At 40.2% G+C, this 14,502-nt stretch overlaps 1 protein-coding gene across 3 annotated transcripts in view; it reads right to left on the reverse strand.

Moving 5' to 3' along the window:
• LOC115794462 (mannosyl-oligosaccharide 1,2-alpha-mannosidase IA) overlaps nucleotides 1-14,502 on the reverse strand; it is a 196,257-nt gene that overhangs the window by 143,832 nt on the left and 37,923 nt on the right. The window lies entirely within an intron of this gene.

Consider the following 14,502-nt stretch of genomic DNA (forward strand, 5'->3'; position numbering starts at 1 on the left):
TCGTCTCCTTCCAAAAACATCTTTGGCATTTTTTTCTTCTTTCAGTTAAAGTTAACTTATGTTGTTTACCTACAGGTAACAAGTATTTAACATTTTGAGCTTAAAAAAAAAAAAAAAGAAAAAGACAATCCTCTTGTGTCCTATCATCACATTTTACTCTGAGAACCTCAAGTAAACAGGATCAACTGGTAAGTTAGTTGATGGTAGTAAAATTTTCATTTTAAGTCAGGTCATAAACATCTTGTGTCAAAAAAAAGAATACAGGAGGAAGAACAGGACAGACGTTACAGTAAGGGTAGCATAAACATTCATGCATATTCTGCCATGGTGCCACGTGTGAATGGGTTCCATGCAACTGCAAAAACTCTCAGATACATTAAGATGTAAATTAATTTTGAAGGAAGGTTTTGAAATGGTCAAAATGTCCACAAAGTAAGTCATATGGAATGAGCCAGTCGTGTTTTTTTTAAAAACACACCAAGCTGGGGGGAAACCTGAACACTGATCACACACACACACAAGTGAGGAGTGAGGAGTTGAAGAACACACTGTATACAGGGTAAGATGAGGGAGTCGGTGAGCAGAAAGACACAGTGTTCAGGTAGGGGAGCGCTTCTTTTTAAGCTGCCCCCTAATACATATGCAGCCTTTCGCAGAGAGCAGACAGACTGATTTAAATACCCTGCAGACAAAATACAAAACAAGCTGTGGTGACAGGACAAAGTAAAGAAGCTCTGGCTCACTGGTGCACATGTAGATGGCTGAACAAAGTGAAGCTGGAGTATGTTGACTCAGTGTTAGTGTGCTGTGGGATGGGTTGGGAGAGAAACAAAAAAAAAGAAAGAAATGCAAATCCAAACTGTGGCTTCACCAAACACAAGCATGCAGCTGCTGCATGCTTGTCTGACTTCCACCATCATTCCCTATGTATGAGAGCACAAGATACTGCACAGTATCTCCTTTATTCAGGACTCTGGAGGCTGTGCTGCTGATACTCTTTAACTGTTGTTTCTTTAAGCACTGCATACTGCACACAAACAAACGAACTCGAGAGAAGCTGGCTTGTACTGAAGGAGCTCCTTGCACGCTGCTAACTTCAGAAATAGCAAGGGAAAAATAAATGTTTCCACAGTTCAAAAAAAATTCACTCAGGATCCAGGAATGTTACAGTGGGAGTGATGAAAGTTATCTTCAGCCACATGATTGTTTTAAATCATGTCAATCCCAGGTGTACTGCAATGGATGAGAATATTGGCAAACCTTCTGCAATTAAAAATCATTTAACGGTTTAATCGTTTTCATTTCAATTTTATTCACACTGGCATTATGTAATGTAATAATATGGATTACACATAATCATAAGAAAATCTTTTAAATATCTCATTGCATTAAGGTGTGAATTAAGTATGCATCAAAACCAGAGTTTATAAGGCAAGATTATCATATACCCATGTAATGAGGGGGGAAAAAAGGATGCATGATGATGACTCCATTTAACGCGCAGCAGCTTACAGAACAACTAAGAATTATGAAGGATGCAAATGGTGCAAATAAGTCTAAAAATCAATAAAGTCACATCAATTATAGACTGTAGTGTTTTAATCAAACCTGATCATTTAATTTAAACCTGGAAAACTTACAGCGCCATGACAGCAGACATGCTCTGCTAGTCTTGGTCTCCGGACCGTGAAACTGGGATTTATGACTGGTAGAAAAATAGTAATTACACCTCAAGAGGAACGGGCAGAGATGACACTAAGTCATTCAATCGCTGTATTGATTCTTCCGCAGCAAACCACCGTATGCACAATGTGGCCTTCCCTGCCATCATCTTTCATCATGACAAACACGCCGCGGAGCCACATCACTCTGCTTTTTCAATCACCTTTTCTGACATGCACAACAGAGAGTTATGTGCGTAAGTGCAAACACACATGCCCCCTTACACAGCCCACCTACTGGGCCAATCCCATTACTGTACCAACTGGAGCTCCTTGGTTCCTACCCTGCGCAACTCAGACTTCTCCCCGCAGCTTCAGTTCTTCCTCCCTCACTCAGGCAGCAGGACAACAAGCCAAGGACGACCACTGCATAAAGTCTCGTCCTCCACTACAAAGACAGGAAAACACCTAATCGCTCCCTCTGCGTTAAACAGCAGAAGCTTTTTAGCTGTCTTTGAGGCTTTGCATTGTAATTTTCTGTGAACAACGGACAAGTATTTCATACTGGCTTTTTGCAATAATATTACAATAACTGCAATATACTTTGGAGTTTCAAAACCTCATCATTTGAAAATTTGGCCATATTTAATATGTGCATCCACTGTGTTAGGAAAAAAAAAAGGAAGAGCACAATGGGTTCCCTAAATGGTGCTCATTCATTTTAAGGACTTACAAAAAACTGATTTAGCAGTTTAACTTTTCCAGTTCCAGTAATGTGTCAAATCCAATCCTAACTGCTGTTTCACTCAGTGCTTTGTTAGTCCCTCCCACCTTGTAAAGGCCTGTTCCCATGATCTAGGTTGAGAAGTGGAGATGTCACATCCCTTGGCAATGAAAGTACAAATTAAACCAGAAAAATCAAAAGCAGATCTCAACAGAGCCGTTTAAGCAGGACAGAAAAGAATAGAAAATACATTAATGCTGTTTGCAATTAGTGCTTTAGACATGCATGCAATAATAACAGCAAGTTAAGAACTGGTCAAACCACAGGGAGCAATTTGGCATTAGCGCGATCAAACCACAAATTTTGTTATGAAATGACATCCTGCTGAGCCACAAAAGGCCCAAAGAGCAGAATACATTAGAAAATCTCATGCAAGCAGAAAAGGCATGAATACAGTGCCTCCTCTATAAACCTGACAAGCATAATAATTACAAAAAACTCTTGCAGTAGATAAAACACAGGAAAACAAAGTGCGAATTCTGCACAGGTGCAGTTATCTACAGCAGCTGTGACTTGTTATTTTTCACCTCTGCTGAGACAGCAAGGAAATGCTCCACAGGGGAATCCACCCCCATCTCCTTGATAACACACAGACCCTCAAGATAACACTTAGATTTTATTACTTATGACACTAGATCTCCATACTGCTAATCAACCATGGTCAAGGATAGCTGCACATTACAAAGTCCACTCTCCTCCGGTACAAATTCCCAGAAGAAAATCTCTCCTTTTTTTTTTTTGTTTTGTAGGAAAAGATCTGAGGCAAAAGAACTGTGAAGCAAAAGGCTGCACTATTCTTTCAGTAAGGGCAGTGGCAAGATAAGACTTATCAGATCTATGAGGGAGATGAGGAGGCAGTGCGAAGGCGGAGGGATATGATCCTCCAAATACCTCCATTGTTCATGTGAACAATGCTGAGACTCGTTAAGGAAGAAATTCTTTGAAAGTCCTCACTTCGAAGCACAGATACATAGAGTAATTATAATATGGGGAACCTTTGGAGGGATTAGTGGAGAACTTATCCATATGAAGTGTTTCCTTTGGAGAAGAGTGCTTTATATATTAGCTGCTACTGAAGTCATAAGTGAAGCATCTGTCAACTTTAGGAAATGACTTCCGGTTTTTTTTCAATCTGAAAATTGCTGCTTACTTCTGCAGAGTCATAAAAAACAAATCAAATAATATCCAATTATTTCAGGCCATTGGTGACGTGTGGACAACAGAAAAAAGATGGGCTTACAAAAACATTTCACTACAGAACTAAGTAAACCAAATAAAATGAGGCTTGGGTGCCTCTGTGTTGACAGAACAGGTCGCTCTGTGAAAACAGAGTCACCTGGGAAATTTAGTCCGTGACTTTCTCCCAAACCAGCTGTTGGGTGTCTGCAGCTTCTGAAAAAAATAAATAAAAAAAATACTGAGCTTGATGAGTGTTTGCCACCTTCTTAACACATACATTTCACATGATACATTGTGAGACCACCACGTGTGACAAAAAGACAAGCAAGATCACATAAGCGCGGTTTGCCGCTTTATCAAGCAGGAAAGTGAACAAACACATGTCTTGTTGTACCTCGGGGGTACTCAGCACTATCTATAGCAAGATTAGTGTACAGCAAACATCATAAATCTTTCAATGGTGGACATTCAAGGACATTCACTGTGGATTTCAAGGACTCCTGGGATGAAAACACTGGATTTGTTTGAATTCTTTGGCCCTAGGTAGGTGTGTACGCATGGGCTAGCTGCAAAGAACTGCAATTCACATGAAATGCTTGAGCTTTTTATTTTCTGTACACACACACACACACACACACACACACACACACACCCACACACACACACACACACACACACACACACACACACACACACACACACACACGCTGCGACATGAACATAAAGAGAAAAAACACACACACACACACGCACCAGTACAGATACAAATTAAACCACCCACAGGCATCTCAAAAACACATGCAGGCATCTTAACACAAACCACCCACCCACTGTTCACATCTTTTCCCCCAAAGACACACACACCACAGCAGGGAGTGCTCTGAAGACAGACTCTGAACCATCAGAAATCCATTTAGTCTAATACTGTTACATCTGCAGAGGATGAGGTCAGCAATCTCTTTTTGCTTATTAACACTCAGTCTAGAGAGTTCATTCATCAAGGAACCTTCCTGTTGTATAATTAACCTTGCAAGCATGGAGCTCAAAGACAACGCAACACACAGGACTGCCCCGTGACTGCTGTGATCGATGACAGTGAATGATTCATGGAGGCTGAGATTAGTACGGTCAAATGAAGACAACATGAGTCTTATCACTTTGGGACACTGGCTGTAATTCTCCACGAATACCATCAACTACACGCTCTAATTTGAAGCTTTAAACTGAAGTTAAAAAGATTGTGGGCACTGAACCAGTCAAATCTGATAGCTGCACAAAACATAATAAAACAGAGTATAAATATTGTTTATATTCCAAGCCAAGCCTTCCAATTACTAATAAAATTAGAATACAAGTCTCACAAAATGTGTAATTTACCATATCCACCTTTTAAAAAAACAAAACAAAAACAAAAAGTTCTCCCCTCCTCTAAGCACATTTCTTCTTCTCACAGCGGAACTATTTTTCCCACCACGTAATTCAAACATACACTGTAGTGAGGATGTGATGAGGATCCATAATTTACCTTTAATCAAATAACTAAATTATGATAGAGGCTTCCACCAAAACAAGTCATGAACCTCTTGTAAGAAATAACCGTCATGGTCTCCTCCATAACTGAAGCTGCTTTGCCTTGAGTTTTCTGATGGAAGCGTGCTCATTCCAGGGTGTCATAATGAGTTTTTGTCAGATGCTTCCTGCCTCTCCCAGTTATGCACAAGATGTCCTTGATGAACAGGACAAAGCGATATTGTCCACACTGTGTTAAAATCCTTGCTTTAGAGACCTACGGTATCTGCCTTTGGTGCACCTAACTAGCTGATTGCTCATTTTCAATTGTTGGTTAGATTTAGGTACAAAAAATTGTAAATATTGATTAGGAAAATGCCCCTACTTCATGGTTTCTTATTTTTATGCATGTATTAGAGTCAATGTAACCTCAGAATTCACATGGATGAAGATATATGACTGTGTTAAACCCTGATTTACCTTTATTTTATTTTGTTATTTTAATGTCATGTTTCTGCAAGTAAATGTTAAACAAAAGCAGTCGAGACTGGGGATACTGCCACCTACTGGCCTGGTGTGCAGCCCCTCCTGCTTTACTGTGGGATTCCTGCAGCGCAACATCACACATCAATGTGAAGGAAATCTGTGCGGATGGAAAGCGGATTGCCACCCACAGACTGCTTTATTCCCTCCATTAAGTCTGGATAATCCCAGATGCTTAGCTCACTGCCATCGCCTCTCCTTTGGCCCCTCCGAAATCTTCCCCTGCAAATTAATCAGTTCATAATCTCCACCCTCCATCTAAATACTTCATCAAGGCAACGACAAGCTACCAGAGTCACATTTGGTGCAAGGACACAATCCCGGTCCAGATGATGTTTGTTTGTTCAAACAAAGCAGACACTCTCAGACATGAGCACAACATCCCAGAGCACATATATACTGTATAATGCATTAGGCACTAGTACTAGATAGTCATTTTGGGTAACGGGGTTTGTCACATTATGACATTTGGAGTGCATGAACAGTCTCCTGAGGGTGCTCATGATCAAGTAATGAAAAAAATAAGAGGCTGAGGCAAAAAAAAAAAAAAAAAAAGAGGAAAAAATGTGGATAACAGAAGATTTTAGGGATGTATTAGAGATACTTGGAGAAACCATCACATTAAAAATGGCATAAGCTGTAAAAAGAAAAGGAAAAAAAAGGGAACCTCTAAATAACCTGTAAATAGAATTAATTTGTTATTGTCAGTCACTGCAGAGAAGAAAAAAAAAATACAGCCATTAAAAAGCACACGGCACTGGACTAAAAAAATGGAAAATACAGTTTAGTATGGCCAATAAATAAACAAAAGCAGACCTGGTGCAAACACATTACCCAGATGTTCACCTAAACTGAAATCTCCTTAGCTGACTTTTAAAGGAATCCAGAGATTCTGCAAAGGAGCTACTGTTCAGAGACCCAAACACACAAACACACTTAATACACCAAAACACAGATGCTTGGCACATGTGTGTTACTGTACTATTGGACTGTCGTGTCACGCCCTTTAACACAGATACAAATACCAAATGCTTCAAACACCACCTGCCAGACAAAACATGGTGAACATATTTAAATATTTATCAAGTTGTGATGGAGTATGATGGAAAAGCACGAGTTTTAAGCTGGGGCAAGAGCGTCAGGGAGAAGGAAAAGACAGGAGGAGGTAAGTATGGCAAAGGACAGTTAATAGAAATGCAAGGTCAGGGTAAGCAAATAATAGCTGGAGGGCGGTTCACATTATTGTTTGCTTTAGACAAACGGGTGGATTATAAAATGCCAGATGAGGAGAAGTGATGCAGAGCGGAGAGAGGAAAACATCAAACAACAACACTGCAGCGGGAGCGAGCTGGCACAGAGGGCCGCCAGAGGATTTGAAATATGGACTGCGGTGAATGAGGGCAGTGTGACATCCTCGCACATGCTGGCGCGCGCACACACACACACACACACACACACACACACACGCACACACAGAGACCAGATGGGCCTCAAGGGATTAAAGTGAAGTTATTCGCCCTTACTGAGATGCAGATCTCACCCTCTTCAACTCAAACCAAATGCTGGATTCTGCTAGAGTTTAATGTTCTGGGGTTTATTTGTTCCCCCCACCCCTATTTTTGTTTTTACAGTGGCAACGCCAAAAATATAATGCAACAATAACACTAAAAAGTACCGCAGCAAAGCTCATATCACTCAAGTGAAACTGAGTCAAATTTTTGTTATTGTTTCAACCCCTCCCTGACCCAAATGCTACAGCAAAGACAGAGAAATGAGTTTTCTCCCCCACTTTTTTTTTTGTGCACTTCCATTGTTACCACAAGAGCCAATTTAAGTGCAGCTCTCTAGCAGGAGATCATGTGGGATAATATATGTATTTTTCAAGCCACAGTGAGGTCACATCTAATAAATAACTGCCATTATGGCTGTCTTTGACACTGTTATTTGCAGGCTGGAATCCTGCAGAATAACACAGATAAGACTGATAGAGGGAGAGAAAAAAAGCAGCAGAGAAGAAGAAGAAGAAAAAAAAATACATCACATTACCTGTTGAAAGGCACCGCAGAGGCAGCAATCACAGCAGCAGCAAATTGGGAGAAAGAGAAAGAAGAAGAAGAAAAAAAAAAAAAAAACATAGGTTAAAATTTTTATTCATACTCAAAACCAAGTGCCACTTGAAAACTGCAGTTTTCAGTTTCTGCAGAACTGCATTACTGAGCTAATGAAAAGCTCAAACTTCATATATTACGGGTCAAATATATGCAGAGGTTTGTTCTAGCCAAAATTAGCATTTCACTGATCATTCAACCTGAGCTTTTTTTTGTTTTGTTTTTTTTTGTCATTGACTGCAATGAAAAGTATGCTGATGTGAAATCATGCTGACATGGATTTTTATTAATCCTAGCTTTATTATGGCAGTCAATCAGATATAAAACCACAGTTCCCCTCCCCTTTAGATCAGGAAGTTTTTACACTTGACAAGCTTTGTTATTCCAAAAATAAATAATAAATGCTGTGAAAAGATTCTTTGACTGCACACTTGATAAGTAGTATCCCCATAAACCTTTTTCTCAGCTATAAAAATCAACATTTGCATAATTGGGAAACAAATTGCTGTCCTGCCTATGTCCCCCAACCGGCCGTGGCAGATGGCTGCCCCTCCCTGAGTCTGGTTCTGCCGGAGGTTTCTTCCTGTTAAAGGAGACATTTTTCCTTCCCACTGTTGCAGAGTCTTTGTTCTTTACCTAACAATATAGGCCTCGAGGGGACTGTTATTGTCAATCGGTGCTATAAGTAAACCTGAATTAAATAAATTAGCTTTCTGTTTTTGTCATTGACTTTCCCTTTACTCTCCAGCTATACGAAAGATACACAGAGACACAGTCTTCTTCACCTTTGGCACTGTCTTCATTTGACTCATACTAAAGCTGTTTGTGTCCAAGGAATATGCATTGCAGAGCGTCAAGTAAATACATGGGCCAATGTGAGCTGCTTGTGAAGTCAACAAAGTCCAAAAATCAGCCCAAAACAACCCCCCACACCTCCCCCCAGCAGACATTTTAGCTGATTTGAACATTGTCTGTTTCACAAATGTGTCACTCTCCAAACACTGAATCACAGCGATAACACACAGTTCCCCAATTCTGACCTTTACCTTGGGCTCAAGGTCACCGAGATTCAAATTCGTCCAAGGTTTTTAGTAGATGCACCTATGGTGTGAATTTGAACATCCTGTGTGACATTTTTTTGAGTTCTTACTTTCAGAAGATTTTCAGAAAACTTGACCTTTGACCTTGACCCAATTATGGCAAAAATTGAATCAGGTAATCTAGGGGGTCACTCTTTCATGCAAATTTGGTAATTTTGCTGTAATATTTAAACAGACAGACAAACAAATATACCAAAAACAAAACCTAACCACCCCCCACCCCACCCCACAATCCGGGGGTGGGGTAATAACCAAAGAGCCACGGCAGGAAGCATTTTCTGCTTTTCTGCTCTCAGAGGCTCCATTAATTCACACACAGTGCATTAACGGTCACTTAGAGATACAACACAAATATATTTTCCCCTGCTGCACAAAAAAAACACAAGTAGGCATAATTGCATATAAACAGTGTCTGAACATATGTGTAATAATGTGTATACATATACACACACACACACACACACACACACACACACAGACACGTATGTGCATAAATGAAACAAACTAAATTGAGCTTGGCACCCTGTCTATGACACAGTAGATGTTTCTGGGCTTGAAGACGCCCCTGATGACACATGATCATGGATTAGCTCCCTCATCCCTCAACAAGGGTTGCTCTCCCTTTTTAGTCAAAATATCAGGATGCTCGTACCTCTGCAATGGGCTGAACTTTCACACACGTGCCGCAAGAAACAAAAAAAAAAAAAAGTTTTATTTATTTATTTACAGCCTACAACCGTGTCCCTTTGATTGTTCTTCACAAACTCTCCCTCTCCTTCATTCTCTGACCATCCGAGACCAATTTGGCAGGAGGTAAACAATGTGGGATTTTAGATTTCGGAATCTCAGAAGCAGATGTGGACAACCTGCCAGCATTTGGAGTGTAGAAGATGGAAAGCAAATGGCCACAGAGGTATGGGGATAATTGGGAATGCAGGAAATAACTAAATGCTCTGACATCACTGTCTAATCCTGCTGTGGTTTGCCTGCTATGTCTGTGTCACTGTGCTAAACCGATCTGGCCTGCAATATCCAGAAAGGGAAAAAAAAAAAACAGTATCCAAAACTTCAATAAGAGGCAGCATTACGCTAAGGAATCTCACAGCAAATGGCTGCAATGCTACGTAACTCAGTTTCAATGCATTGTGTTTCATCAGTGACTAATAAGGTGAATTTTTCAATTCAATTAATCAATGTGTGGCCCTCTACTTACATTATCTCACTGAAAGCAAATTTTACCATCACTGCTTTACACCCCTTTGTAATGTCTACAACCATTATTTTCAGAAGCACTTCAAAAGGAAAAGCACAGGAAGAGGCGAGGTCCCGGTGTGTTTTATGCAATAACTCATAAAACGAGTGTGTTAATTCTCAGCCCACTTTTTTTTTATTTTTATTCCTCGAAATGGATATGAAAAGCTTCTATTGCTATGAGGAGCCAGCGTGGAGGGTGTGTGGGGGGTGGTGGCAGTTTACAGACAATAAACGAGCTCTTTTTGAATTGGCCTAATCTCATTTGGCCTACTAATACGCAGCGTGTGCAACAACACACCAGCCTTTAAAACCAGCTGAAAAGATACAGAAACTGAGCCTCTACAGCACCGATAACAATATTCCCTGATTCAGCTGAACCGAGCACCCATGCCTCTGCCCCCTGGCCTCAGTTTGCCTTAACTGAACTTGCAATCTTATTGATACACCCAAGTTCAGTTAATTGACGGAGGCTTTGTGTCTGGTACAGACTCTTGTGTAACACACTTCATGCCTGTCACAAATATTTCATCATCTCGCCGCCTGTAATGGCTGCAGCAGCACATACCATTTTTTTTTTAGTGAATGCTTGATGTTGGATGCATCATAAAAGATTCAGATAAAAGCCAGTCGGTGAGTGCAGATGTGATTGACACGAGGGGCCTGGCGTCTTGTGCGGTTTCTTACTGATGCATAAACTAGAATCAGGAAGGCTGTCTAAACGTGCCTCCGACAACATCTAGGATTTCTTCACAGCAGGGAGGGTGTTGAGGATTATGATAGGTCTGTCATCAAAGACCTGACAAATTCCAGCTTTTATAACACTTTTATAAAAATAACTTAAACACGGCTCCAAGATGCAACAATTACTGTTACCAAGCACCACACTGATGTTCAGAGGAAGTCTTTATCAGGATGCCTAAGCTGATTTATGTCTTTTCAATGAACAACCATTTTAAACAAAGACAAAACACCTGTTGAAATTGTGCCGTTTTGTGTTGAAAGCACTAACGACTATACATTTTTTCTAAATGTGCACTTGCAAGCAGCAAAACCGCATTTTTAAGGACGGTTTGAAAGAAGAGATGCTTATCGGTTCTCAGACACAGTCAAGAAACGGATGCCTGCCATTTGTAGTATTATTGTAGCGTAATGCTCACAGCAGTATTAAAGCCATTTCTGGATCAATAACAGATGTTTCTAATTATTTACACTGCATAACCTGATCAACCACACCTTTTTTTTTTGCAGGTTAATATGAGGCAAACCGACCATAAATTAAATGCATGGATGGATGAGCTGAAACCACATATGTGCACATATATGTAATATAAATAGTTATTTTGCCACAAATGTCATATTTAGCCAAACTGAGTGCTTTATTAAAAAAAAAATAGCCAGTACAGCCTTGTAAATTCTGCTACTGTACTAACAAATGTGCTGAGCATCAAGTGAAAAAAAAAATTAAACACACCAGTGGAAAACCCTTCTGCACTGGATGGTACGGAGGAGACTGCTTCACACTCCATTTCTTCTGTGCTGTGTGCATTCATGCACGAGCTTCTTTCATATACTTAAGTTGCAAGATACATGCCAGACTTGTAGTAGGAGTGTTACTTTCCTTTTACCGTATGACTGACTGCAGAAAGCTGATAACATACAACGTATATTTAGTATATTTAGAATTTCCTACCACTTTCACATTCAGCTGAAAAGTCAGTCCAATGCCCAAAATGGCACAAAGAACATATCAGTGTATTCACATTTCCATCTCACTGCTTTGAACAAAGTATTTCCTGCCCATGCAACCTTAAGTGAGTCAATTGCATGAACTAAAATATCAATAAGATAAGGAAGATTAGAAAAAAAAAAGAAAGAAAAAAGTTCTACTCAATCCCAACAAGTGCACACAATCACACTAAACCTATTTACAACCCCAATAAGCTAATGAAGTCTAGCTAAATCATGAATTACAGAGCACCTTTATATAAGGGGCTCTAATTGATCCAATTAGGCTATTAAGAGTGTGTGTGAGATGAGAAAACTAAAGCTAAAGCCTGCAGCTATTTACTCTGCCTCCATCAATAACCTTTACAAAGGGGACACAACCAAATTCAGACAAATGCACAGTCAATGCCTGATATTAGAGCAGCGACCTTAGCTAGCACCTGAGTGTTTAAGCAAAGTGCCAGGGGGTGAAGGTTTTAGCAAAGCTCGGCTGAAAACAACACCAGTGTAAGCAAAACCGAGGGAAAAACTGATTGTCTTTTGATAGAAAAGTTAGCTATGAAAAATAGAAAAAGGTGGAACAATTTATAAGAGAGACCAGTTGAAAAACAATTCAGCTTCTGCCTTGCATGACTTCCTATAGCTAAAAGCTATTCTGTCAACATAATGCATTGTTTTGTGCCCAATTATATTTTATAAGTGACAGCAGAGTGTGTTAGCAGTGCCAGGCGTGCACAAACTGAACTCCAAAACCAATACGCAGCCATTAAAATTTGAAACTGTTACCATAAAAATCATCATTTTAGTTGATGAGAGAAAAATGCCAGGCAGCAGCTGAAAATATACAGACTATCATGCATAACTTAGTGCTACTGAAATTGCCAAGGGGACCATTAAAGTTTAATATTCTCATCATCTCATTTCCACATGAATATTCAGACATTTTGTAAAAAGTCAGATATGAAGGACAAGCCAGTAAGATGAGTGATTTGTTTCCAGTTTATTTTCCAAACTGCTGAAGTCTGTTCATCAACCTCCACAGAGAAAAAAAAAAAACTAATTCAGCTGACATTCCAGATTTTCATGCTAGTCCTCTCCTCTCTAACCTCAGCATCCCGTCTTCCTGCGGCCATAAAACATCCGCCCACAGACAAGAAGAAAGAGTTATCGATAGGCAGGTCAATCCATCCACCTCAGCTTACTCCATCCAAGCGCAGGGAACCAACCATGTCAGCCCCTTGCAGATGGAGCAAGAGCCCATAAAGTCAATACCAAATCCATCAGCTAAATAGACTGCCAGAGCCATGATTGTTTATGGGAGCGGGCGGAGACCGTGTGAGTAAAAGTGTGTGTTTGGGTCTACTTGGTTTAGCTGAAGAAGACTGAAGTTGTGTAGTGTTCTCCTGATCCCGGAGAGAGTCAATACACGATGCAAGGGCAATAATAATCATGCTTCAAAGAGGTACTGCCTTACAGCTTCATGGTTCATCACAGGGGCTCAGAGGCAGCAAAGGTTAAACAGGTAAAGACTTCTATAGTATGCTCAGCTGACTATAAAGGCCAACTCACTTCCATTAGCAAAAACATTTCATTCAGGAGGTCCCCAAAGATAATAACTCCCCAGATAATGGCTTTAAATAAAAAAAAAAAAAAAAAAAAAAAAAGAGGCTCTCGCTCACACCTCTCTCCTCCTCTGCCTGCTCCACATCCCAGTCAAATCTGACACCTCCAACCCACATCGTCTCTGGCTGACAGGCCAGCTCTCAAGAGAGGAGACCCTGAAGAGGAAATGGCAGCCATGTGACAGAGTGAGTGGCAGAGTGGAAAGCTATATCTATCTTCTGCCAGAAGGGTGCCTTAAAAGCAGACATTTCCCACGTTTGAAAAACTATGCAACGTTTTTTTCTAGTCTGATTGACAGAAATAAATAGATTGCGATCACAATATAATTCCATGTCCTTTATTTTTGCATCTCCTCAGAAACAAAGTTTGGGGCCACTCATTACACACAGATTTGCTCAGATGATGCAGAGCCGAATGTCTCCTTGGAGCACGTTAAGATTCAACGACTCACTCAGGGAAAGCTCAGCAGAGTTTGTAAGCATCGCGGATGTAATCAGCAACCTTCCTCAAGTTACTGCCCAGGTTTGTAATTTAACCTCATAATACACAACAGAACGGTGTTTGTTTGAAACTATCACAACGAGCTCAGATTTAAAAGCTGCTGGTGCAAATAATAAATCAGTGTAAACTACATTTCCTGTGTGATGCTACAACATCACAGCACCAGTGTACGATCCAGTGAGACTGACAGAGCCATCGATCAGCTAGTTGTCTAATTGCGTGTAGCCAACCATATTCACTCAAACAGTGACCGAGGCCTTTGTTTACCTCAAGGGCAAAAAGGTAACAGGTAATGTTTTTAAGCAGGCTGAAAAATTAGAGGCAGGTCTTTATTTTTTTTTTCTATTGATTTGGTCATATTTTACAACAAAGCCTTGTTTGTTCAACTCTCCTTTGCCCTTTTTAAAGTTAGTGCATTAGGGTGGCAGCACAAACTCATTTCTTCTTGCATCTGTTTTAAATGTAAAGCCCTCTAGGTTTCCAGCAGAAACAAATCCTTCATTTCTTAACCAGAG

This window comes from Archocentrus centrarchus, chromosome 16, assembly GCF_007364275.1.
Source record: "Archocentrus centrarchus isolate MPI-CPG fArcCen1 chromosome 16, fArcCen1, whole genome shotgun sequence".
Classification (NCBI taxonomy): Eukaryota; Metazoa; Chordata; class Actinopteri; order Cichliformes; family Cichlidae; genus Archocentrus; species Archocentrus centrarchus.